Genomic DNA, 23,927 nt, shown 5'->3' with positions numbered 1-23,927 from the left:
TCACCATTCCTGCTCCTCACCCAAACCTCCATTACTCTTGCTTCAGGAGGACTTTTAATTGAAAATTAAATGCCAGTTTGCTGCCTGGCCTTCATGAAGAACTTCATTTTCTTCAGGAATCAGCCTGCTGGTGGCTGGCAGGCTCATCCCTCTGCTGCCCTCGCTCCGTGCTCGTCCTGCAGGAAGGGACAGCAGGCCTGATTAAGTCACTTAATGCTAACGAGCCCTGTCACGTTAATCAGCACCCAGGGGCTGCTGGCTGAAGCTCTCAGACACGTTTTCCATGCAGCCATGGAGCTCCAGGAGGGGAGGCACTCCGAGGTCACCCGCTCCCTTCCCCTGCCCAAAGGAAGGGCTGCTTGAACCTCATTTGTGCTGACAGACACTTGCTGCCCCTCCACCGTGCTCTGACCTTCTGCTGGGGGCTTTACAAGCACCCTGAGCGAGCTGGTGCATTGTCTTTCTGCCCTTTCCCTCCTGGTTTAATCCAAATCTTTCTGTCTGCAGCCTAAACCCTTCACACCCTGTCTGTCCAAATAGATTTTTATGCTCCTCTTTCCTCCCTGTTTCACACACTTGAGAAGTCTTGCTATGCCTCCCTTGACTAGAAACAAACAAACCCAATGTAAAACAGTAGATAATTTCCAGAGACTGGTACTCTTCCTTCTCCACCTGATGGATTCACCTGCCTGGAGATGAAGTGCTCAGAGCTGGGCATGGTCTGAGCAGAACAAGGAGTTTGAGCACAGATCTGTCTGTGCTCATCTACAGCTCCTCCCAGACGAGGTTGTGACATTCTGAGGACACTGTGCTGGCCCCTTCTTGCACCTATTTTAACACATTTCTGCCCCACACCAAATAATTTCCATCCTGCAGAGGCTCTGACAGAGCTGAGGTGTTTTCCTCACTGCGTTTGCTCTCCCCAGCCACCCCTGCCTTGCTCAGTGGTGGTTTTTTTATGTCTGGGTAGGATCAGCCTTTATTCTTATCCACTCATCCAGTGTAATTTCCTAATCAATGTTTCTTCAGTGTTTTTTAATATCTAATATTAACTGCAGCAGAAGACACATAACAAAGCTTGTACTCCCCCACAAAGCCTTCTGTTACAGAAAGAAATCAGACTGGTCGGAGATGAATCATTATTTTAAAAAAATCTGCTGGCTCTTGTCTTGTTGGTGTGTTGGAGCTGCCTCTGAGAAGTGAAATAAAGCCAACTGCTCTGCAAATCAGAGCTCCTGGATTTTGCCTTTCTGAGGAAGACATCAATTTTGCTTTCTCCCAGCTCTCCATCTGCCTCTAACACACACACAGTTCTGATATTTACTGTGCAAACACTTCTCAGTATTAATCCAGGCCATGGCTTCCAACACAATCACATTCTTAATGACCCCATTCTTAATATTAATACAAAACTTCAGGTAGTTCTCAATCAGAGAAACCCCTAAAAATCAGCATTGTAGCAATTATTACAGCGGGCAGCAGTGTGGTAACTCAAAATATGCTTGTTCAAATAAATCCACATGCAAATTAGTTCTTTCAGATAGTAAGAATAATTTCTATATGCATTAAAAATATGTCCTGCAAAGCATACAGGGAAAAGCTCTTGGGTCCTTTACCCATTAAAGCTGTTTTCTATTTATTTGGTGTTTTAAAACACATAAGGGCACCAGGGAAATGTTTAACTTCTTACAGGATACTTGCATAAACCAAGGTATTTTATATTCACCACCAGCCACAGTACAAAACACTACACAATCAATTTTTAACAATTGGATCCTTCTTAATCCACAAATCACCTGAAAGGGAGGTTAAGGCCTCAAACCTGATCAAAATATTCTTTTTCAAGTACTGACAGCATCCCACTATGTTATGGACCCAAAAGTCATAAAAGCTTGTCTTTTCATGGTGGCAACAGCTATGGACTGATCATTGCCAAAAGCTACAATTTTTAAGAAAATAAATGATATATTCTTCAAAACATATTTTTCAATAAATAAATTTCAAGATAATTCACTTACCTGAGTTGGCCACCAATTCTAAAATCTACATTTTTCCTTATTCAAGGACAACCACTGCCTTTATGACCAAAAATTTGATAAAAAAGGCAATTATAGGTTGCGCTGTAAGTGGTTAAATTGCTGCAGAGTGAGGTGAGAATTTTTCCAGCAATTCATTTTTCTTCTGAGAGAATAAAAGAGATAACAAAGTACCAAAAAACAGGTGTTTAAGAGAAAGCAGACAAAGTGTAGGCAGAAAAATGGGGTCAGTTCCTACTGCTGTCCTAAGGAACTGAGCCCATTTACAGAAGGGGTCAATTAGGATCACTCCCCTTAAGGGGTAATTAACCCAAGGCAGGCACACATAAAATTGGGATTTGTATGGCAGAGTGGTGTGATCTCATGGCAAGTGTTGTAACAGCTGGCACAGGCAGGGACCTCACTTCACAGAGGGAAAAAAGACTCTGCAACTTCCCCTTTGGAATAAAAACCTTTGCTTTAAAATTACATTATTTTACATTTGGATAATAGTCCTGATTTGTGCTTCTTGTTGCACATTAGTGGGAAATTAATAATAAGAGTAATAATGACAACAACAAACTGTTCAAGTGCATTTTAATGTGCTTGAGAAGTTCTTGGTGCTCTTTTGTTTGAGAAGAATATCTAAAACTTCACCCTCTCCTAAATAATTCCTTCATGACTGGCACAGGACACATTCAGCACATCAGGTGATATCAAAACCAGATCTCTAAAACCTCCTACAAAACTCAGAGACCAGATGGTGAATCCAACCAAACACACAAGGAGATGAAAAGCATTCCCAGAAGTGGAATAGCCTGTGGGTCAGGGATGCCCAAAAAGGGGCTGAATTTGGGAATTTAAACTGGTTTGATCCAGGAGCTCTCGGAACTGGAATCAGTTTCTACTGCCTGGCTGTTGAAATAGGGGAGAGTTTGCCTTTTATGCCACAAAAAAAGAAAAGGTGGATGAATAGAATGGCAATGAGAACATGGGTTTAATAATATGATAATAAGGGTTTCAAGTCTATTGGGATTTGAATTTAGATTCTCATTTGTTTGTTTTATTTATATGCAGAGGAGAAGGAAATCCACCACAGGCAGCTGAACTGGAAACCTCAGGTAAACAATCCTTCACTTCATTGAAAACCTTTGTTTGAGGCACTCTTCAAGGACAGGCAGAGCCCAGATTTGGTGTCACTGCTGATGACACTTCACATTCCTGACTGGTTTTCTTTGAAACAGACTTTTATTTGCTTCTGACACAGTTTTGAAAAGAAAATGTGCCTCAAGTATGTTGTGAAAGCACGAGGCTGAGAGGCACAGATGTTATTACTTGCTGCCATATGCTGTTAAAGCTTTAATAATATGCATTTATACTAAGTTAAAAATGGTACTTCAGCACTCTGAATGTCAGCAAAAGAACTGTTCATTCCCTGGTAAAACACACCAACAAATGGAGCAACACTCTGAAAAGTGATGTTGGATTTCTGACTCTGCACAAGTGGATCCTTGAGGACTTTTCCTTAAAGATCAAGCAGATCATTAGGAGTCCCTCTAAACCATTTTATATTGACATTCTTGTTTTCTGAAGCAGCAGCTTTCATTTATGTTCTCGTTTGCTTTATTTGACAGCCTCCTCTCACACAATTTTCAGATATCAATGTGAGCCACAGGCTAAGATGGAAACAGAGAACAAATCCAAAGCTCGTTAATATTTCTGAAACCTTTGCCACCATAAAAACTGAGACATGACCACTACCTCACCTGCCTCCAGTACATTTCCATTCATAAGCTTTGCTACAGAATGCTTCAGTGGTTTTCAACATTCTGCCCAAAACTTCCCCTTTTGGAAAGGTTTTCAGTAAAGTGAAGGAATGTTTACTTGAGGTTTCCAGCTCAGCTGGCTTTGGTGGGCTTCCCTTCCCTCTACACAGGTGCAAATGAAACAAATAAACAACTAAAAATTTAAATAAAATTCCAGTTGAAACCTCTGTCCTTATTATCATCTTATCAAACCCATGTTGTCATTGTCATTCTATTCATCTGGGTTTTTTTTGTTTTGTTTTTTTTGTTTTGTTTTGTTTTTTGTTTGTTTGTTTTTTGTTTTTTTGTTTTTGTGGCATAAAAGCCTCACCAATTTCAATAAGCACATAGTTGAAATCTGGGATAGCTGTCTAAGAGTTGGTCAAGCTGAACCACTACTGTGTAGAGCACCCAAATTATTCATAATTCACAGGGAACTGGCCCCAATTCCACAGGGAATTTCAGCCCTAGTGGTGGGAGGTGAATGTGCACCAATTTATATCCCATCAGTATTGTGGTTTTCCACTGTACATTGTTAGGGAACACAAATGAAGCCCTCTGAGCAGCCAGCAGTACTTTATATTTGGGGATTTTTGAGAGTTTGGGGGTGGTTTTTGCTTGCACTGAAGATGACAGATCCCATGGGGTTACAAAGTACCACTCCTGGTTTTAAGGCATCTCTCCTTCAAGGTAAAATTCCACTCTCGGCATATGAAAAATAATAAAAAAACTGATTTTGAACAAATATTTCTTTTTGAAATAGGCTAGAAACACTTTTCTGTGCTTATTTGGTGTATTTTCCTATTTTTATGGGAGCCTTCAAAACCTCCACACAGTCTTTAGCAAAAGTCAAATAATTTAATTGTGAAGTAACTCAGTCCCAATCAGTGGAAGCCAAACAAGTCAGACAAGCATTTCCAGGGTCTCTGAACAAAAGTCAACGAGGACTGGAGACAAACTGCCTCCAACAAAGTCTTTGCTCAGGGGCCCTGATGAGGCAGCTGATGCTTTCCTGTGGAGATTTAGTCCAAAAAAGTCCTGCCAATGTTTTTCCAGCAGCCACCAGATTTTGTTTCCTGCCTGTGGAAGGGCTCCTGCACCTATACCCATGAGCATATGGATGTGCAGGGAAGAGGAGGCGACAGCTCCAGCCAGTAAATGTGAAATCTGCATCATCAACAGCAGAACAGGAACGAAGTTCTGGTAATTAAAACTTTACAGGCTCTCTCTAACACTCACTCCAAGTCAGTTTTGTCCCCATCATCCGCCTTTGGAAATAATTCCTTTCACTCTAATCCACTCTCTGCCTTCTTTATTTGTTTTTATTTCATTTCAAAGTCAGTCGCTCTCCATCCTTTCTGATAACTGTGGCCAAAGGATGATAATTAATTATGGCTAAGGGATGATAATTATGGTTAAAGGATGACACTCATGGCTAAAGCACGGGGTGGCAGGTGAGGCTGACCCCTTCTCTCCTCTGCTTTTCAGGACAGAGGGGAGCTCCCCTTCCTTCCCAGCCCGGGGGCAGCGCTGCCCTTCCCTCCCTCATCGCCAGGCTCAGGGCTCCCTCTCCTGTTCCAACAGATTTTTCACCACTCTGCTTCCAAACAGCTCTGACAGACAAAAACCTGGGATATCTGATGGAATCCAACACTCAGGGGAAAATGTACACCTTTAAATTCCTTAATAGCTAGAGTAGGACAGTTAATATTAACTTCTCAAGTCATAAAATATCTTTATCATGTCACAAAGCTTTGGTATCAGCTCTGGCCACACAACCAGACTGTGCCCTGCCAGTGGGGGTACAAGCAGAAAGACAACCTAAAAAAAATAATCTTAGGACAATCATTAAAACATAGAAGAAAATAAAATTGTACCATAAATTTGGTAGTTATTCTGCATTTAAAGAGAGATTTGGCAATTATAGAACATGTCAAATAAACAACGAATATCTCACTTTCTTTTAAGAAGAAATTCCCCAGGATTATCCCATCTATAAGAGAACCACAGGCAAGGAGCTGACATGCTCTCAAAAGACAAAATTTTAAAAAGTCTCAGAGCAATAAAAGATATTATACTTAATCAACATCAATCTAGAAATATTCAGTGGTCACCCACGGCTTTCCAATTAAATTAATTGATTTCAAACCAACCAAACACAGTTTATTTTATTAGAAAAGAGGAGACAGATGAAAAGGAGCAGAAATCAAAATTTTTGTTTAGACTGGATTAAAAAAATTAAAAATGAACACCATACAATTAATGAATAAAGGAAAAATAACATCTGAGAACTTTACCTATGAAAAGAGAACAGATTAAATTCATCTATGGTAGGAGGAAAAAAAATCAAATTTTTAACAAATATTTAGTCAGACAATTCTAGATCTGTGGTGGAAAAGTAATACCAGATTGAACTAATACATGTAGCACTCTGAAGAGAAACTTCACTGTCATCATGTAAACCAACAAGTAAATAAAAGAATGAAAACATGAAATATAAAAGAGCCATGAACAGCTACAGCAGAAATAACGCGAGCTGACGATCCATGAGTTTAGTGGAAATCTTTCCAGGGCCATTAATAAAATCAGGGCTGCTTTTTGTGCTGGGAGCTGCAGGCAGCTTGAGGTGATGTGATGATTTTTGGGCACTAAAGGACAATGATGCCTCCTGTCTGTGCTGGGGAGGGGAGGAGGTGCTGGGATTGCCATCAGGGGGAGAGGAAATGTTCCACCATCCACATGGGAACTGGGAGCCAATAAAATATTGCTGGCAGTGCCCTTGAGATAACCACCTGTCACATCACCAGGATGTGCTCCTGAGTCATTTTCTGATGGAGCTCCACTCCCAAGTCCCTGTTTCCACTGTAACATATTACTTTTTAGTGGCTGGTACTCCTTACAGCACACGGATTAATTTCCCCTCCGCCGACGGAATTTTTAATGAAGATAAATTATAATCATGACATTTACATCTCAATGATTTTCATAATTGAAACATTCTCCTAATCCTGGTGCACATGCTGTAAGTGGGTTACGCAGCCAGATACTAAAGCAATCATTTTATCATTGTCAGAGTGAATATAATGCCTACAGCAATCAATTGGACTTTTATGGGAACAGTTAGCTCAGCTGGTTTTGCATTGAAAAAAATGCACTGAAGTGCCCATTATCCATCTCCACTGTCAAAGGACAAGCCAGGATCTTGGCTTTCATTCCCCAGAGTGTGAAACTCTGTCTTGCAACCCAAATGAGAAGATGAGAAAGGGCCAAAGTGGTCGGAAATGGACAATGGCAAAAATCTCAAGAGCCCCGGGAAGAATAAATCAGAATTACCTGGTTTGGGTACAAAATCTGGGCCAAACAGAGGTTCCAGCTGTGATTTCTGGAGCCATGCAGGGCAGGAGGTGGTCCTGACCAGACAAGGAGAAGTGAAGACGATGAAGGTGCTAAAAATAAAGGTAGAGGAGTGAAAAATGAGAGCCTTGGTTGGAGAGAAGTTTTGGAGGAGATCCCAGCGTTGGTGTGGGTGGAAAATGAGGCCAAACAAGGGAATTTTCTCCAGTGGTGCTGCAGAGGGTTGGACATCAGAGCTGTCCAACAGCTGGCAGAACTGCCAGGATTTCTGCAGCTACTCCCCCCCATCCCCAGCAGCTCCAGGGCTCAGGTGGGCTCTTGTCTGCTTCAGGTCCTCCCCTGGCCCTTTGCTCTCCCAAGCAGCCTCATTAATTTACCTTTTCACAGCAATTTCAGTGACTCAGTTTGTGTTCATTTCTGCAGTCTGTGCACCAGTGGTCTGATGCAGCAGCCCCTGCACAGAAATACCCAGAAGAGAGGAATGTGTCTGCACTTCCTGATCCAGTCCAGGTGCCAAAAAGTGCCAAAAAATAATGTCCTTTGCTGGTTACTGAATCTTAGGGATGCTGCATCAGTAATCATGGGAATTCTTGGATAAGATATGCCCAACAAGCAGGCAAGGAATTCCCATAGGGAAGGTGAGGAACTCCTCTGGAGTAATGACTAAGTTTTTAAAACCTCAGACTTATAAGAAAGACAGAAAACTTCCTTTGATAAAGTCCCCAGAAATAATTTCTGATTTCTTTGTAGTGCACTGAGTCTCCAGAACATCTTAGCAAGAGATATTATAGCAATAAATCTTTTTATACTTTTGAAGGAAAATGAACAGTAAAGGTTAGGGCTGGAATGTACCACTTAAAATAAAAGAATAAATACTTCTGCCAGCTATTTCAACATTTAATGGCCAGATCCACAGGAGAAAAATCTGTTAATTTTTCTGTTCACACCATTGAGCCTTACCCAGGGCTTGCAAGTTGTGCAAACATAAAATCTTAAGTCCTCAGCTTCCATACTGCTAATTTGCACTGTTTTTCAGGAATTTGGTGGTAGAGAAGAACTTTCTGAATTTATTCTGAAAAGGCCCCACCAGCAATGGATGTATTTCAGGTACCTCACAGCAGAGTCAAAGAAAACCAGAGGAATTAAATACTACAGAGGGTTAGGAAACAAAAAGGTTCCATAACACAGTGGGGGAGATCAGATCCCATCACAGCCAGACTTTGTGCACTGAATCACATCATTCCAATGAGCAGGAATTATAATTATAATTATAATCTTAATTCATTGGCAAACATAGCTCTTGAGGGGAGTCAGGTACACACAGGCACAGTACCTGTACACGCAGACACTGCTCAGAAGGGAATTGGAAATTTTTTAATTAATGCCATGCAGAAATCCACCTACTGACAATTATCTCAATAAAAATTGATTTCCTTGCTATTGAGTATAGATTATTTAACTTAGTAACATATTCACCTGGGCACCTATCATGCATAAAAACTACAGTCCAGCAAGAAAAATTCCACAGTTAAATTAATCCCACGGAGGAAAACTGGGGGGGAAACAAGGCTTTGTTACTGCTGAAATTAAATAAAGCATAAAAAATCATTAAAGCCAAGTGGCTATGTAAGGGCAGCTCAGTTGCCCACTCCGTTTGGTAATTAAAAGCTGGAGAACACTCACCTGTGTCCACATGGGGTTTTGTGATGCAGTTCTGTAGCTGGGAGGGATCTGGCAGACTCTCAGGTTTACCTGCAGCCTGAGCAGGCTCTCCTGGGCTCAGACTGTCTCCAGAAAGGATCCAGCAGCACTGGCACTCCTGCCATTCCTGCACCTCCAGCAGCACTGGCACTCCTGCCATCCCTGCACCTCCAGCAGCACTGGCACTCCTGCCATTCCTGCACCTCCAGCAGCACTGGCACTCCTGCCATCCCTGCACCTCCAGCAGCACTGGCACTCCTGCCATCCCTGCACCTCCAGCAGCACTGGCACTCCTGCCATTCCTGCACCTCCAGCAGCACTGGCACTCCTGGCATTCCTGCCCCTTCCAGGGCTGACACCTAAGTGGATGGCAAAGGAGAAGTAAAACTGAGGGAATTTCAGAAAACAGTGGCAGATGCTCAAACAGAAATCCGTGGCCAGCTGGTTAAGAAGGAGAAAGGCACTTTTCAGAAGCCTAAACCTGCAGCTGAGGATGCTGGCCTAGGGAGAGGCAGGATATTTCTCTGACCAAGATCCACTGGAAAAATCCAAACGCCGCAGCAAATTCAGCCAAGCCAAAACACCAATCCCTTGCAATCTCTTCTCCAGTAGTGTGGATGTTCCAGCAAAAGCTTCTCAGCCCTCTGTGAGCTGCTCCATTCCTTTATTGCAAAGGCCACGTGTATTTCCCCTACCCTACCTTGAAATGTCTCGCTCCTGTCTTTGATTTCAGCTGGTTCAACTTGACACCCTTTCTTCCCCCCCACAAAAGCAGTTTACTGACTGCTGAGTTAAAAAGCCCACTGTGACACGAGCAACACTCTTTATACTAAAAACCAGAGACGTGGAGAATGGCATTATGCACGGCAAGAGCTTGAGATGCTGGGAATAATATTCAAAGAACAGGAACGTGAGAAGTTGGGAGCTGCCAATGGAAACAAAGGGAGCAGCAAGAATGGAGACTGTAGGAAATGTCTTGTCAGTGACTCCTGGCCTGGAATTGAATCCCTAGGTGAGCCTGTGGCAGTCTCTGGAATGCTGATGAGGTGCTCAACATTACCCAGCCCTGGGCTGAGTTTGTGACTAGAGAAAACAGAGAATGGGAAATGGGAATGCAGAACTGCTGCAGAGCTGGGGGAAACAGCAACCAGGGGGAGGATCCTGCAGGAATCCTGGAAAAACAGGCTGGAAGAACAAGAGGAACCTTGGTGGCACAGAGCATTTTACAGCCACGACAGTCCCAGAGCTCCTGGCACTCTGAAGGACAAGACAGATCCATGACATCCTTTGGGACCAAAGAATTGCTCAAGGGGTGACCCATGAGCATCTTGTTCTTCTCTCTCTGGCTTTCTTTGCATTCAGGACATATTTTCACTCTGCTGAGATGATCTGAATTGCAGCAAGGAGTATTTAGTGTTTGCACACAGTTGTACACCAACACCAAGAAATATTTTGCCACAGGTATTCTAGTAAGAAATATTTTCAGATCAATGTCCCAGATATTACATGTTGAGTATTTTCAGATCATAACCAGCCATCAGAAATTAATAATAATTTTAGCAGAAAGAAAATGAAGAGTATAATTTACCATCAGAAAAACCTTGGAAAAGAAATCTGCAAGAACAATCTAGAACTATTTCCAGGATGCTGACTTGTTTTGGATCCTCTGAAACCTGAAATGACAAAGCTCTGCTTTTAACGACATGAGATAGAAAATACTCCCCTCATGTATTTTTTAAATCTCATAGAAAGAGACATCTTGTAACAATTCCACAGCAATGAAGTTGTCAGCAGTGTGATCAGGTAACCTGCCAAGGATTCGAAACACTTTAGATACAAAAAGAAAACTGGCTTTGAAAAATACCAATCCTACTTTTAAAAATAGATATTTGAGTGTATCTTAGAATCCCACCCGATTGTACAGCCACAAATTCAAATATTCTAAAATAAATCAAATTTACAGCTATTAAGTTGAACAGCAGTAAGATATCTATGAGTGCACTGCTGTCATTTCTCAGACATGTAATATATAGGAGGGACCATATTACTTTCCCCAGCCTCTCACCAAGTAATGTGAGGTTTTTTTCTAAAGATAACTTCAATATTCTGTCAAAAGGTGGAAGAGTTTTGGCGGTTTTTTGACAAAAACCAGAGATGTCCTTCTCAGAAATGTGGGGACTTTGAACAGCCATCCAAACTTTGTGAGAAGACGTCAGTATGAACATGCCATGGACCAGGAGCCAACCCTAAATCCTCAATTCTCTGCTCACCAATGTTGAGAGGCTTTGCTTCTTTTTTGCCAGGGTGGAGATTAAATGTGTGAGATGGTATTTCTTGTTGGGACTCAGATGTTTGTTAGCTCTTATCCATGTCACAGTCTCACAAACCCTGAGCTCTGCAGCACTTCACTCCAACAGACTAAACATGGAGCCCCATCTCTCTCTCTCCAAGGCCTTTTAAGGATAAACTGTCCAATTAAGAAATGACACCTCAGTTAGTTTCACTTTTAACCCAATAACCAACCCCCCATGCTGGCAATGGCATGGGTGGTTGGTTATTTTTTATTAAATTACACAAAACCACCCAAACCCATGGAGAAGAAGGTGAAGAAGAAGGAGCAGCCTCTGCCCCAAAACCTCCACCTTGCTTTCTATCTATTACTACATTCTAAACCCTTCACCTCTGAGTTTCCCACCCTGTGGTATCACACACTTCTATCCAAACTCCACACCCACAATCCCAGTTCTGTCATTCCATTCTGGAAGCTTCTCCAGGGCCTCAGGTCAGTGCAGGGTTCTCCTGGGGGTCAGTGCCTGGCAGCACAGAAATCTGAAATTCTCATTACAAAGTCCAGCTTAACTCAGACAGCAGTGGGCAGCAAGTCTCAGAAACGATGGGAATTTCCCTTCCTGCTGGGTTTCCAAAGTAGTACCTGCTGAAAACCAAATGTTCTGCAGAGCACTGTGGGCTCTGCCCAGGTGTGGAAGGCAGGCAGGGGGAGGCACCCAGGTGCCTCTGTGCCCTGGCATTGGGATAAACCCCTCTGTGCCCTGGGTTTGGGATAAACCCCTCTGTGCCCTGGGATGGGGATAAACCCCTCTGTGCCCTGGGATTGGGATAAACTCCCGGGAGCAGCTCATCTGTGAGTGAACAGGATCCTGAGCCGGCGCCAAGGCTGAGTAAGTACCACTGGCAAGTCGAGATGCCTCAGGGCACCTTGAGCTCACACACCCGATTTTTCCACTCTGTCAAAAACGGTATGAGAAGAGATTACATCATGGGACCTGCCACCTCCTTTTGTCTTTTGCTGAATCCCCATCCTCCCCCTAGCCCCCCTTGTGCAATCCCCTCACGCGCCTGGCGCAATTCCCAGAGCTCACACCGAGTCTCATTAGAGAGGGAGAATGCTGATTTGGGGTGATCTGCTCTGTGTCTCCATAAAATATGTCCCTACCTCCTGATTCAGGTTGTAGAGGAAATCTGTGACCAGCAGAGCATGAATAAGGTGAGGAGCTCTTCCATATCTAATGTCTTCCTGCAGGTTAGAGGAGGCAGGAGGCAGAAAACATCTCCCTGGATGTGATGTCTGTGGCACTGCCAGACTGGAGCCATGCTGACAACCAGCTTGCAACACAGAAGGCAACCTCTTAATAAACACTAAACCCTTCTAACCTGAAAGATTGCAGCCACTCTAATTACCAGAAATTAAATTGTTAGAGGAAGGTTCGAAAAAATATAAGTGGGGCCAGAGAACAATGATATTTTTGCCTTTCTTTTTCCTTCTGACAGGATCTAATGCACTGGGTGGTATTACAGCACACAAGATTAGAGACAGAAATACATATACTTGCTAAAAATGGACCTCATTGAAAAGTGCTTGCAAGATTTTGTCATAAATAAAAATTAGTTGTTTTTTTTTTTTTCCCCAATGTCCTCTTGCAAGTGCCTGTGGCGTGTTCATTACCCAGAGACTTTGTTTTATAGAACGTTTTTGAGGGGGATATTTTAGTTCTTGTATTTACACACAAATTGGTTTAATCACAAATTCATAGATATTTTAAGATATTTATGAGCACACCCGTAAATTATGATCTGTAAAGCTTTTAACTTGCTTTTTTCCCCCTCTTGGGCTCAAAAGAAATATTAGTTTGACAACACTGAATGCAGCAAGGACAGTTGCATTAAAAATTACATGGTAATAACATTAATACATGAACCAGCCAATGTAGGACTGTCACTGCCACTAGAGAATATAAAAGAAACCATGTAATTATGCCCAATCCGAGGGCAGTCCTGTTGCTCAGGACAGTGGGAATTTCTTATGCTGGAGAAAGTGATAGATGCTGAATAGATAACACCAGTTTCCAACAAGTACAGCCTTGGAACAAAATAAATAACAATGAAATCGATTGTATCGTGTCATATGCCTTTTGTTTCCGTGGGAATCAAGTTTTATTTCCCTCAGTAATTTTGTTTGCCGAAGGAATGGATTAGAGAATCACACCAGAGAGATCTTGTAATTCACAGCCTCGGCTCTCATGCCCTGCAAGTCCTTTTCCAGAGACTTTTCTCCCTTAACCAGGCAGAAAGTACATCCTTGCATATCCCCACATCACCACATTTCAAATTCTTGCTGCTGTACTTCAGGAACTCCTCTGGTGACAGAGAAGGTTATTCAGGTCTGCAAGGGTCTCTGTTGAGCTGGGGCAAACATATTTAGTGAAGTCCCTTTTTTTGATGGGATCATTTGGAAAACAGCCCAGACTGTTTGTCTGAACCTCGTTCATGCCCTCCAGCACACCAGATTTGGAGGCAGCTGCCAGGCCAGCAAGATGTCAGAGCTGCTGACACCCCTGAGCTCATGCAAAATGAGGGGGCACAAGAAAACAAGGAAAACCCCATCTAATAACTCATTAGGAGCTGCAGATCAGAATCTGGAACATCCCCTCCGCTCTGCAGCAAATATGTCATAGTTAAAAATCTAGCAACTTCTAAACTTAAACTCCAAATTTGTCAAAGCCTCTTTATCATTCATTAGAACTGCCTCAAAATCCCAAGACATTTGCCCAAATAATGAGAGTTTTGTTGCAATGCTTGGAGCTGGCTTTAAAATGCTGGTGTCCTTTCCAAAAGGGAAGTGTGGTTGTGCAGATCCATACATCCACAGCCCACAGCAGAATGTGATTTACAGTCTTTGAGAGGCATCATATAAATATTGGATAACATTACAGTCCTGTCACAGCATCCAGACTGGTTTGGGCAGGAAGGGACTTTGAAATTCATGGTGTCCCATGGCAGGGACACCTTTCACTGTCCCAGGGTGCTCCAGCCCAGCCTTGGACACTTCCAGGGATTATTATCCTAAAAATATCATCTCTGTATTAACTGTTGCACAATTTCACGTGAATTTTATGTAGATCAGCACCAGAGAGGTTCATACAAATTGATCCAAGAAGAACACCAACTCAGCTATAAAGTGTTTGTGTTTTGAACTCCTACAAAGCTGAACACTGAAAGGGTTTCTGATGTGTGTCTAATTCTGACTGTGGACTGCACATTCTGTTCGTGAGGACCAAAGGCTCCTGGCTGGGTCATCAGCTGCTTTAGGTGACCCCACCTGTACCCATTGTTTAATTTTCCCTTGCTAAAAGACTGGGATCCATTCAATGTTCTAAGAGAGGCACCTTCAGATATTAAACCCCCTTTTTGTGACTGTTTTGATGTTTGGTTTTTTTAATTAAGTTCTCTATATTTGTTACAACGGGCAGTGAAAGCAAGAAAAACCTGTGACACATCATTTGGCCTTTCACATCACTTAATAAAGGAGCATGCTTGATATGAAGATAGGATCTACCCACATAATATCCCTTTGTACACTTTAAGAGTGACATATTTCAGAGGCTACACTTTACCAGCAAAAAACCACATTTCATTGTTCACCTTGTGCTGATATGATCTGCAATCCCTGAGATGATGTGAAGGGGAGGCAGGGTCAGAAGAGCTGTGTGGCTTAAGCTGAGAAAAAAATAAAACATTGAGTGAAAGTAAATAAATAAATCATTACTAAAGCAAAGCATGAAAAAACTGCGCAGGAAAATAAAACACAATTAAAAAACTCAGTGGTTATTACTGTACATAAATAATGCAAGAAATTCTCAGATATAAAATGATACAAAACAGTGGCTTGAAATCATTTTGAGAAGTTAATGCAAAATAATTTTGGTTGGGATTGTTTAAAATATTTTCTACAAGATCCTATGATCATATTTAGATAACTGCAGATACAGTTTGAATTTGCTTTGACATTGAAGAAAAATACATGGAAATTTACAATATGGGCATTTACAATATAGAAAACTTTAAATGTTCACTGAGTTTCTAAGGAAAGATCAGTTCTACTCACCTACTGGTTTTTCCTTTTTATCTTTTCTTTTTTTTTTTCCCTCTAAAAGAACTAGTTTCTTAGAAGGGAAAATGAGATCAATCTAATCTATCTGGACTTCAGTAAAACAGCTGATTAATGGCCATGCTGGAAATTACTCGTTAAAGCAGTGTAGATGAGGATCAGCACAAAAAATGAGGGTGGCCCGAGCCCATCTGAAAGAGACAGAGGAGTGGACTGATGAGTCTGGGCTGAATTTCCCCACGGCAGCATGGATTTATTCCTTTGGCATTTTGATGCCTTACCCAGGGAATCTCTGCCCACCCACAGGATTCTTCCAGGTAAATTCAGAGATGTGCAGAGCTGTTTAACCATGGAGAACTCTCAAAGAATAAGAGCACATAAACTACAATCTGGACCATATTCATCTTCCTCCTAAAATCAGCTGTGAATGGAAAAAGGTGGGTGTTGGCCTTTTTATGGCATTGTGGCACGTCCCTCTGTGAGTAATGGCTGTGAATAAATATTGCACCCAGGGCATTTTAATCTCCCTTCCATCTGAAGTTCCCAACCATACCCATGCTAACAGATTTATATTCCCCGCCCAGCCAGGCTCAGCAAATGACAAACCCTGGTGTTCAATTGCATTCAATGATAATTAGTCAGTCTACTTTGGATCTGATGGTTAATAGATCATGTCAAAGGCTTCCTGATGAAGAAGATTGAGTTGGAGTTTCATCTATAGCATTAACATAATGCATTAGGATAATGGGTCCCCATCCCACACCTGAAGCTTCAAGGAGGTTTGGATATGGAAATCAGCCTAAATCCAAGATTTCGGCCTCAAGTGTCCCACTGTGCATTCTGCCAAACCAGGATTTATGGGTTTTTCTCCCCCTGGATTTGGGATAAATTGAGATTTTACATTAATAGTGAATTAGATAATCTGAGTTGAGCATGACAAGGCAGGGCTTCCAAGATTTAACCGGGAATAATGGGGTGAGGAGAGAATCCCAAGAAAGAAATCTGGTGAGTGACTCAGGTGACCCCATCCATGTGAATTCCCAGATCTGTAAGTGGGACAGAGCTTCCTGCTTAGCTCCATTCTGCCATTCCAGAGGAGCAGCAGACTCCTGTAGCCTTCAGCCAAACTTCCCAGCCCAGGCAGACGCTCCAGACAAACGACGGAATCTAAACCCACACTTGAGTGTGCCTTCCTCCATTCACAGGCACAGGTTCTCCTGAAAAAAGAAGTGGCAAGTGGTTTTCTGAAAGATTTGAGGGTGCCAGCAGCCCAGTTTCCACCTTTTTTAGGGCACCCTCAGGGAGCTGAGGCTGGTGAACAGAGCCAGCTTTGGAGAGGCAGCAAAGCCGCCAGTGCTGGAGTGAAAATCGCCTTCCCTTCCCTCCACTCCCATGTTCCCCTCACAGCCAAGAACCTGCCTGATGTACAACAGCGACACGTGCAGCACCCACAGAAGAGCAGCAGCCACCAGAGCATGCTGCTGGAATGTTTTTAGGGAGAGCTGACCCTCAGGGAGGTTTTGCTGACTGTCTCCATGTGCAGCGTGGTGTGATCAATCATCGCTGCTGATAGGATCACGCTGAGCACAGCCCACAGTCATTAACATCATTAATGGATGGATCTCCAGGGAAAGAGAATTTGGTGCTGCCCTTCAGCCTCCTGGGAGACAGTTCTTGGAAGAGACAGTCACACATTTGACCCTCCCTCTCCAATCCTCAGTCACTCGTTTCTCTTGAGCTGCACCTCTGTACATGGAATATCCACCAGGAATATTGTTGTGCTCCTGCCACATGCCTGGGGCTGGGCTGGCCAACCTTCCCCCTGTCAGACCTGGGTATCTCCAAATGGACCAAAATGCTCCCCTTGATTAAAAACTAATTAATATCAACCCTTCCCTGGAAGTGTTCATGAGGCTGGATGGGACATGGAGCAACCTGGCCTAGTGGAAGGCATCCTTGACTCAGCCACCCAAGTTTCCTGTCCTACACACCTTCAAAATATGCTAAAAAATTTTTTTTACTTTTATTTTTACTAGTAGATAAAACCTACTCAAAGAAAGTATTAAAAAAAATTTGTAATCAATACATTCTAATGTGATTTTTATTCCAGTAAAGCTAGTGTAGAATATAAAATAGCATTATAGCACAAGACATTTTTCTTCCAAACAGTATTCTAGAGTGACTTAAAGATTAGAATACTATAATCACCAAATTAAATAGCTTAAAATGGAAGCGATGAAATATAATTTTAAGAGGCTCAGACAAGTGAGAAAAGCTGCTTTCCAACGAGATTTTAAAAGATACAGCAAGTCACTGAGGCAGAGAGATTCAGAGAGGCTGTTCCAGATGGCAGGACCTCTAGAGGAACGGGGGTTTGCACCAAAGGACCTTTTGTGGGACAGCAAAGTGAAGAAATGGTTGTCAAAGTTGTTGAGAGAGGAGACAAGTCAATAGAGGATGAGAAAATAGGGTAGAAATTCCAATAATGGACATTACAAGATTGACTGGAGCAGATCACAGGTACAAAAGGATTAAATTAGAAAAAAGTTAGAAAGAAGAAGAAAGGAGTTAAGAAGAAAGAATTATAGTAAAAACATAAATGTGAGGAGTGAGAGGAAATGTCATTGAAAAAATTGTACAGCCAAGAGAAAGAGGATTGGGAAAAAGAGAATGATCCTTTGTTTTAGTGTTTGAGCCCAAGGTGGAAGAGCTCTGTTAACAGAACTGGAGATTCTCTCTAGAGAAATGGACCTGCAGGGTTTCTCAAGTCACATTTCTTGAAGATGGAGGAGATTAAGGAGGTGCCAAAGTGATCTGCACTTCCCCACCACAGGGTGATGAGCACTCCCTGTCCTACAAACACTGCAGAGACCACTGACACCAAACCATCTTACAAGAATTCCTTGTAAGATGAAGAAATTTTGTCATTCCAGCACTTTGTTCCAAGCATTCCACACCATGCTCTGGGCTCTGTGGGAGCTGTGCCTGGAGTGTGCCAGCGTGGCTGCTCCCACAGAAGAGAGCCCTTGGAAGGGCTCCCTGGGAGATGAGCTCTGGAAACAGCCCTGAGGAGGATCCACACCAACCAGCAGCCCTGCAAACATTTGAGCTGTGCCTGAGAATTGCTCTGGAGATCCAGAGAGGATTATTCAGCAAGTTCCTTTGGGATCCCAGCACTCATGAGCTCAAACAGATCTCTCAAAGGTCTCCTCGTGCTCAGGGGAATTGTCACTGCAGACACCTCTGACTGAGCATTGTCCCCAGGTGAATTTCTGGCACTCTCTATGTCCCAGGTAGCCACCATCATTCCAGGGGATTAATCCCCTAGATTTATCCACCATTTATCTAGTGGTTTTCTGAACGTTTCTTTTCAGAACAACATCATTATTTAAGAGAGTTGATGTTTTTAAAGAGCATTAAAGAAAAATCCATGCTGACATTTCGAGCTAAAATATTTATACAGCAGGTATAGACTCTGTGAGAATGCTTCTCCACTGCAAAGACACTCTTTGTAAACTCAAAATACATTTTAAGAAATAAACATTAGGAATACTGAAAACTGAATTACAGAAAGGATGGGATGGATTTGCTCAGCTGGAGCTTTTAGCTCACAGAGAAAGAGCAGGATGAGTTCCTGCCATGAACTTTGCATACAGAATTTTAAAAAGTACATTTGAGGGGTCATGAGGAGCATTTCCTGAGCTCCAGCCTGAACCTTGGTAAAAAATGAAGGGAAATTTACCTTCTTATTTAAACCAATTATTATTATTAATAATAATAATAATAATAATTTTCATTTGGGAATCAAAAGCTGTGGGTTCCTTACCATGCACTGTCTTTCCTCAGTAGGAATCTCCCCAGATCAAGCAACTGTTCCAGTCTGAGCTTAGTGAAGAAGGGAATTGATGTTTCATCAGCCTTGATCTGGTAAAAAGTTACAAAGAGGAGTAAAGAACCTCATACAAGCAGAGTTATTGATTTCATTTGCTTTGTGCTGAATCGATTTCAAGGCAATTCATTCTCACAGAGTCCATCTTTTAAAACATGGGAAATAATCTTCATCATTGTTCAGGTGAAAAGTATTTCAGCATCAGAAAATGGCATCTCTTCAGAAATTAAATGTAAATACAGAAGGTAAATCTGCTGCAATGTTGTAGTTGATAAACTTATTATTCTTTAGGAATACACAGATCTGGGTGCATTATGGACTGAGATCTTCAGCAAAGAAAACCTCTGAAAATATTTTTTTCAATGCTCCATCTGAAAACTTAATTATTATTAAATTATAAGCAAGTATATTTGCAAATTCAGGGGTTTATAGGGAGCATTATCAAATTAAATGCTAATTATTTCTATCAGCAAACTGACAAAAGAGTTATTTCACTATTTGGAGACTGAAATAGTTGAAGTACCTTCTTTTTGGAACAAAATTTCCCTGCTTCAGAAATGCAGCCTCCCTGCAGCTGAGCTAACCCTGCACACAAACTATCTCCAGCAGGCTTCACCAGAAATAATTTCACAAACTCTCCACACTCCACAGCTCTGGAGTTCCTGGTGGGCTGAGGAGTGGTGGGGAAATTAAAAAAAAACAGGAATAACCAAATTTCCCAGCAGCCTCCTCATGTACATCTTAGCAAGGAATTCTGAGTGCACAGCTGGGGAGACAAGGAATCCTCTTGTTAAAGAGAGCCCCAGACAGCCTAAAGAGAGAGATTAATGACACAGCTCAGTCAGAGCAGCACAAGTCGAAACTGCCCTAACTATTCTGTCCAAAGGTTGCATTGTAAGTGAATAAAGCCTGGGAAACCTTCACACCACTGCTGCAAAGTTGGTTTGCTGCACTCCACAGCCCTGCACCGGCTCTGCCAGCACTTTCCTGATGGTTTTACATCACAAAAGCAAAACAAAACCAGATAAAACCACAAAAAAACCACAAAACCGGTGTCCAAAGGGGTTCCAAGGGAGCTGGAGAGGGAATTCCTGCAAGGACATGGAGTGACAGGACACAGGGAATGGCTTCAACATGAAAGAGGGAATATTTGTATTAGATATTATATGAATATATGACATTTGTATTCGATATATGAATATATGACATTTGTAATAGTTATTATATGAATATATTATATTTGTAATAGTTATATGAATATATTATATTTGTAATAGATATTATATGAATATATTATATTTGTAATAGATATTATATGAATATATGATATTTGTAATAGATATTATATGAATTTATGATATTCCCTACTGCCAGGGGGCAGGGTTAAGAGATATTGGGAAGGAATTCCTCCATGTGAGGATGGGGAGGACCTGGAATAGAATTCCCAGAGAATCTGTCCCTGGAGCCCTGGCAGGGCCCAAGGCCAGGCTGGACAGGGCTTGGAGTACCTGGGACAGTGGAAGGTGTCCCTGCCATGGCAGGGGTGGGATGGGATGACCTTTAAGGTCCCTCCCAACCCAAACCATGCTGCCAATCTGCCATAAATAAGAGGAAAAGGGATGAAATACAGTGCAAAAACCACTGCTAAACAATGTAGAGATTAAGAAAAAGATTCCTCTGTATTTAACTGCAATGAGCTTACTGTAAATCAAAAGCTTAAAAGTTTTAAAGTTGTAATTGGATCAGCAGGGCTCTGACAGCTCTCTGGTTTTATGGCAGTGTGGATCTAAAAGAATGGCTTTTTCTCAAAAAGAGGCTCACGAGAGACAAGCAGTAAAAAAGATCTGGCCTGGGATATATTTTCAAAGGAATTTCAAATAGACTATCAATCTCTTAATGCTCCTTTTGTGTTATGAGCAAACAGAGCTTCGGTTTAAACTTCAGAACGCGACCTACCCTACTTTGCCAAGTTTTCCTCAGTGCACCTAAAACCCCATTATTTGACAGATGACAAGGACTCACCTGATTGTCTGCAGTGTTTGATTTACACTCTGGACAAGCACAGTCCATTAAATTAGGGGAATGCAGCCAAAGGGGGTGAGGAGGTTTCCAGAGCTGCAGAGGAGGGAGTCAAAAATAAATAGTGAGGTTTTCACCTCTGCAGCCCAGGCACCCAGCTTGCTGTTAGCAAGACTGGTATCTTGCAAAGATAATTATTATAGCTCAAAATAAAGTTGGAGGCATGTGGCAACCCCAGTTGGTAATTAAGATTCCGTGAAGAGCAGCGTGCTGAAATTCATAGCAAATGCTTATAACCCTGTCCCTAAAATCCATTTATCTAAGTTCCACTGACTTTCATTGGGACTTAGATATCTAAGCCAGTGAGATGCTTTAGAATAACAAATCCAGAAGGAGCTGCAGATAAAACCCTGGGCATCTTCAATGCAGAAAGTCCTGCCTCTCCATTCCTGAAATACAAAAATGCCATGAAATGTCTGCCCTGAACAACAGCACGAGCCCAAAGCTCTGCTGAGAGAGTCTAAATAAAGGGTCAGGTCTTGGGGCATCACCTCCTCACAGCCTTGTGAAGCCTCCTCTCTAAGGGCTGGGGACAACTGTAGCCTTTATTATCAATAAAAATGGCAGCAGCAAGTGGGGTTTTTCTCTACCTGAGAGCTCCAGGTAAATCCCATCCCTGCCATCAGCATTCCAGGCACGCAGAGGGCACAGGGAAGGGAAGGCCACCTGTCAAGCAGAAAGAGAACAAGTGCTGTTAGGGAGGATTTTGCAAAGTGACAATAGCTGGAGCAGCAACAGGGACAGTATATATGCTTAAAATACAAGCAGGAGAACAGCCTTGGCAAAAAAAAAAAAGAAAAAAAATTATATATATAAAACCCTCACAGAGGAAATTACATTAGGCAGATCAAGGACCAAGTTGTATTTTCAATTTGTACAAAACCTATAGGGCAAATGCATTAAGGGTTTGACAGCCCAACAGAGCTTTGAACTTGGCTTGATCTCATCATTTATAGCATTATTTTTTTACTAGTTCGTAATTAAACTTTTAGCAAAAGCCATTCTATAGCACCAATACAGGCCAAGGAAAACATTTGGGTGTCAACCTTGCACCCACATTGCTGGATATAGGCAAAAAACTATAAATATTGAACAGCCAGAAAATATGATTCATCTTCCAAGGGGAAAATAGCATGGCTTGAAATCTATATTATTAAAAGAGAAATAAAAGGGGGAGGTGGGACACGTGAAATCTGAATGCAGATTATCCAATCAGAAAAAAAAAGCAGGAAATAATTTAGTGAGAAATGAAAGCATCCATTAAATTATGTCTTTGCTCTGACCCTCAGAGCTTCCCAAATTTTTGTCACTTGTGGATAAATGGCTGCCTAAAAGTCCCAGTGTGGAATTGACATCAGCACTGCCCCACAAAGTCATTAAACCCAACCCAAATTTGGGAGTTAATGGATGTGGGTTTAAAACACTGCAATATTATTCCAATAATTATGTTCTCCAGTCAAAGCTCCTCCAAGAACATTCCAGTGCTCCACATTTGAATTCCCAAACTTAGGGAAGATCACCCTCAGATCTGGAGTAAATTACAAAACCTTCCTTTTAAAAAAGCCACTTCTCTCCCATGGAAGCCTTTCCAACAGGAGCAGTCATTTATATTCATGGCATGAACCTGCAGCAATATGACAATCATTCCAAAGTTTACATTACAGATTCAGAACTGGAGATCAAATGCCTGCAGCATCCCTTCCACTGGTTCCAGGTTATCATCCCAGGTGCATTTGTGGAGAAAAACAGAGTCAACAACATCCTCAGAAAAGAAACCAGGTGTATGCTGTCATAGATTTATAATTGTGATAATTCTCATTCCTTCCAGGGCATTAAAAATAAACTTTCCAGATATTTTTGTTGCTGTTGTTGTTGAATAATTTTTGAATTACATTTTCTCTATAGACTCTAGGCTTACTTAAATCTTTTTTCCCCTTCAACAAGCACTCTAATTAAGATAAATTAAGATTGATCAATTGATAGATAAATATTATGGTCCCATGTTTGAAGCAATACACATATTTTTGGCAAAATCCTACCAGGCACGTACAGGAAAAGGATCAAGGTGACACAGGCTGGTTGGTGCACAAACAAGGATTATTATATTCATTTATTTTGTTATTGGAGCTCACAGACTGCACCTATTCCATTATAAAATGGGAATAATACCCAAATAAAGGAAATACCAGCCTCTGTTAAATGGGTGCAGCCATTATTGCTGAGGCTGAGGTTTTTTCTATCTTTATTCTGAGCTGTTCCACTCTTCCTTTCAATAAATATGTTGTTTTTTTCAGCCTCAAATATCAAGGGCTGCAATTGTTGGTAAAGGTTCATTTTATAATAATTTCTGATTCTTGAGTTAAAAAATACCAGAATCACACGAAACATAACCCCTGCAGTAAGAACTTGAATAAAGAGGAACATTTCACAATAAACTCCACTGAACCCTTCAACTTGTGGACTTTTCTACTTAAGAGCCACCACTTCTTTGTACAACAGGTCATATCACTGGGGATGAAGCCTTTGTGCTTTTTTAATTAATTCCCTCATTTATCTTGATGATCTCCTAGATTTACTGAAGCAATCTACAAGAGTGTTATTTTAATAAAATTGCTGTCACCATTTCTCTGCCCCGAGTTTCTAACTGAGAATATTGAACAATCTACTGAGGATTTACA

The sequence above is a fragment of the Haemorhous mexicanus genome, chromosome 10, assembly GCF_027477595.1.
Source record: "Haemorhous mexicanus isolate bHaeMex1 chromosome 10, bHaeMex1.pri, whole genome shotgun sequence".
Taxonomy (NCBI): Eukaryota; Metazoa; Chordata; class Aves; order Passeriformes; family Fringillidae; genus Haemorhous; species Haemorhous mexicanus.
The sequence above is the reverse complement of the archived record's forward strand: the minus strand, read 5'-3'. Positions refer to the sequence as shown.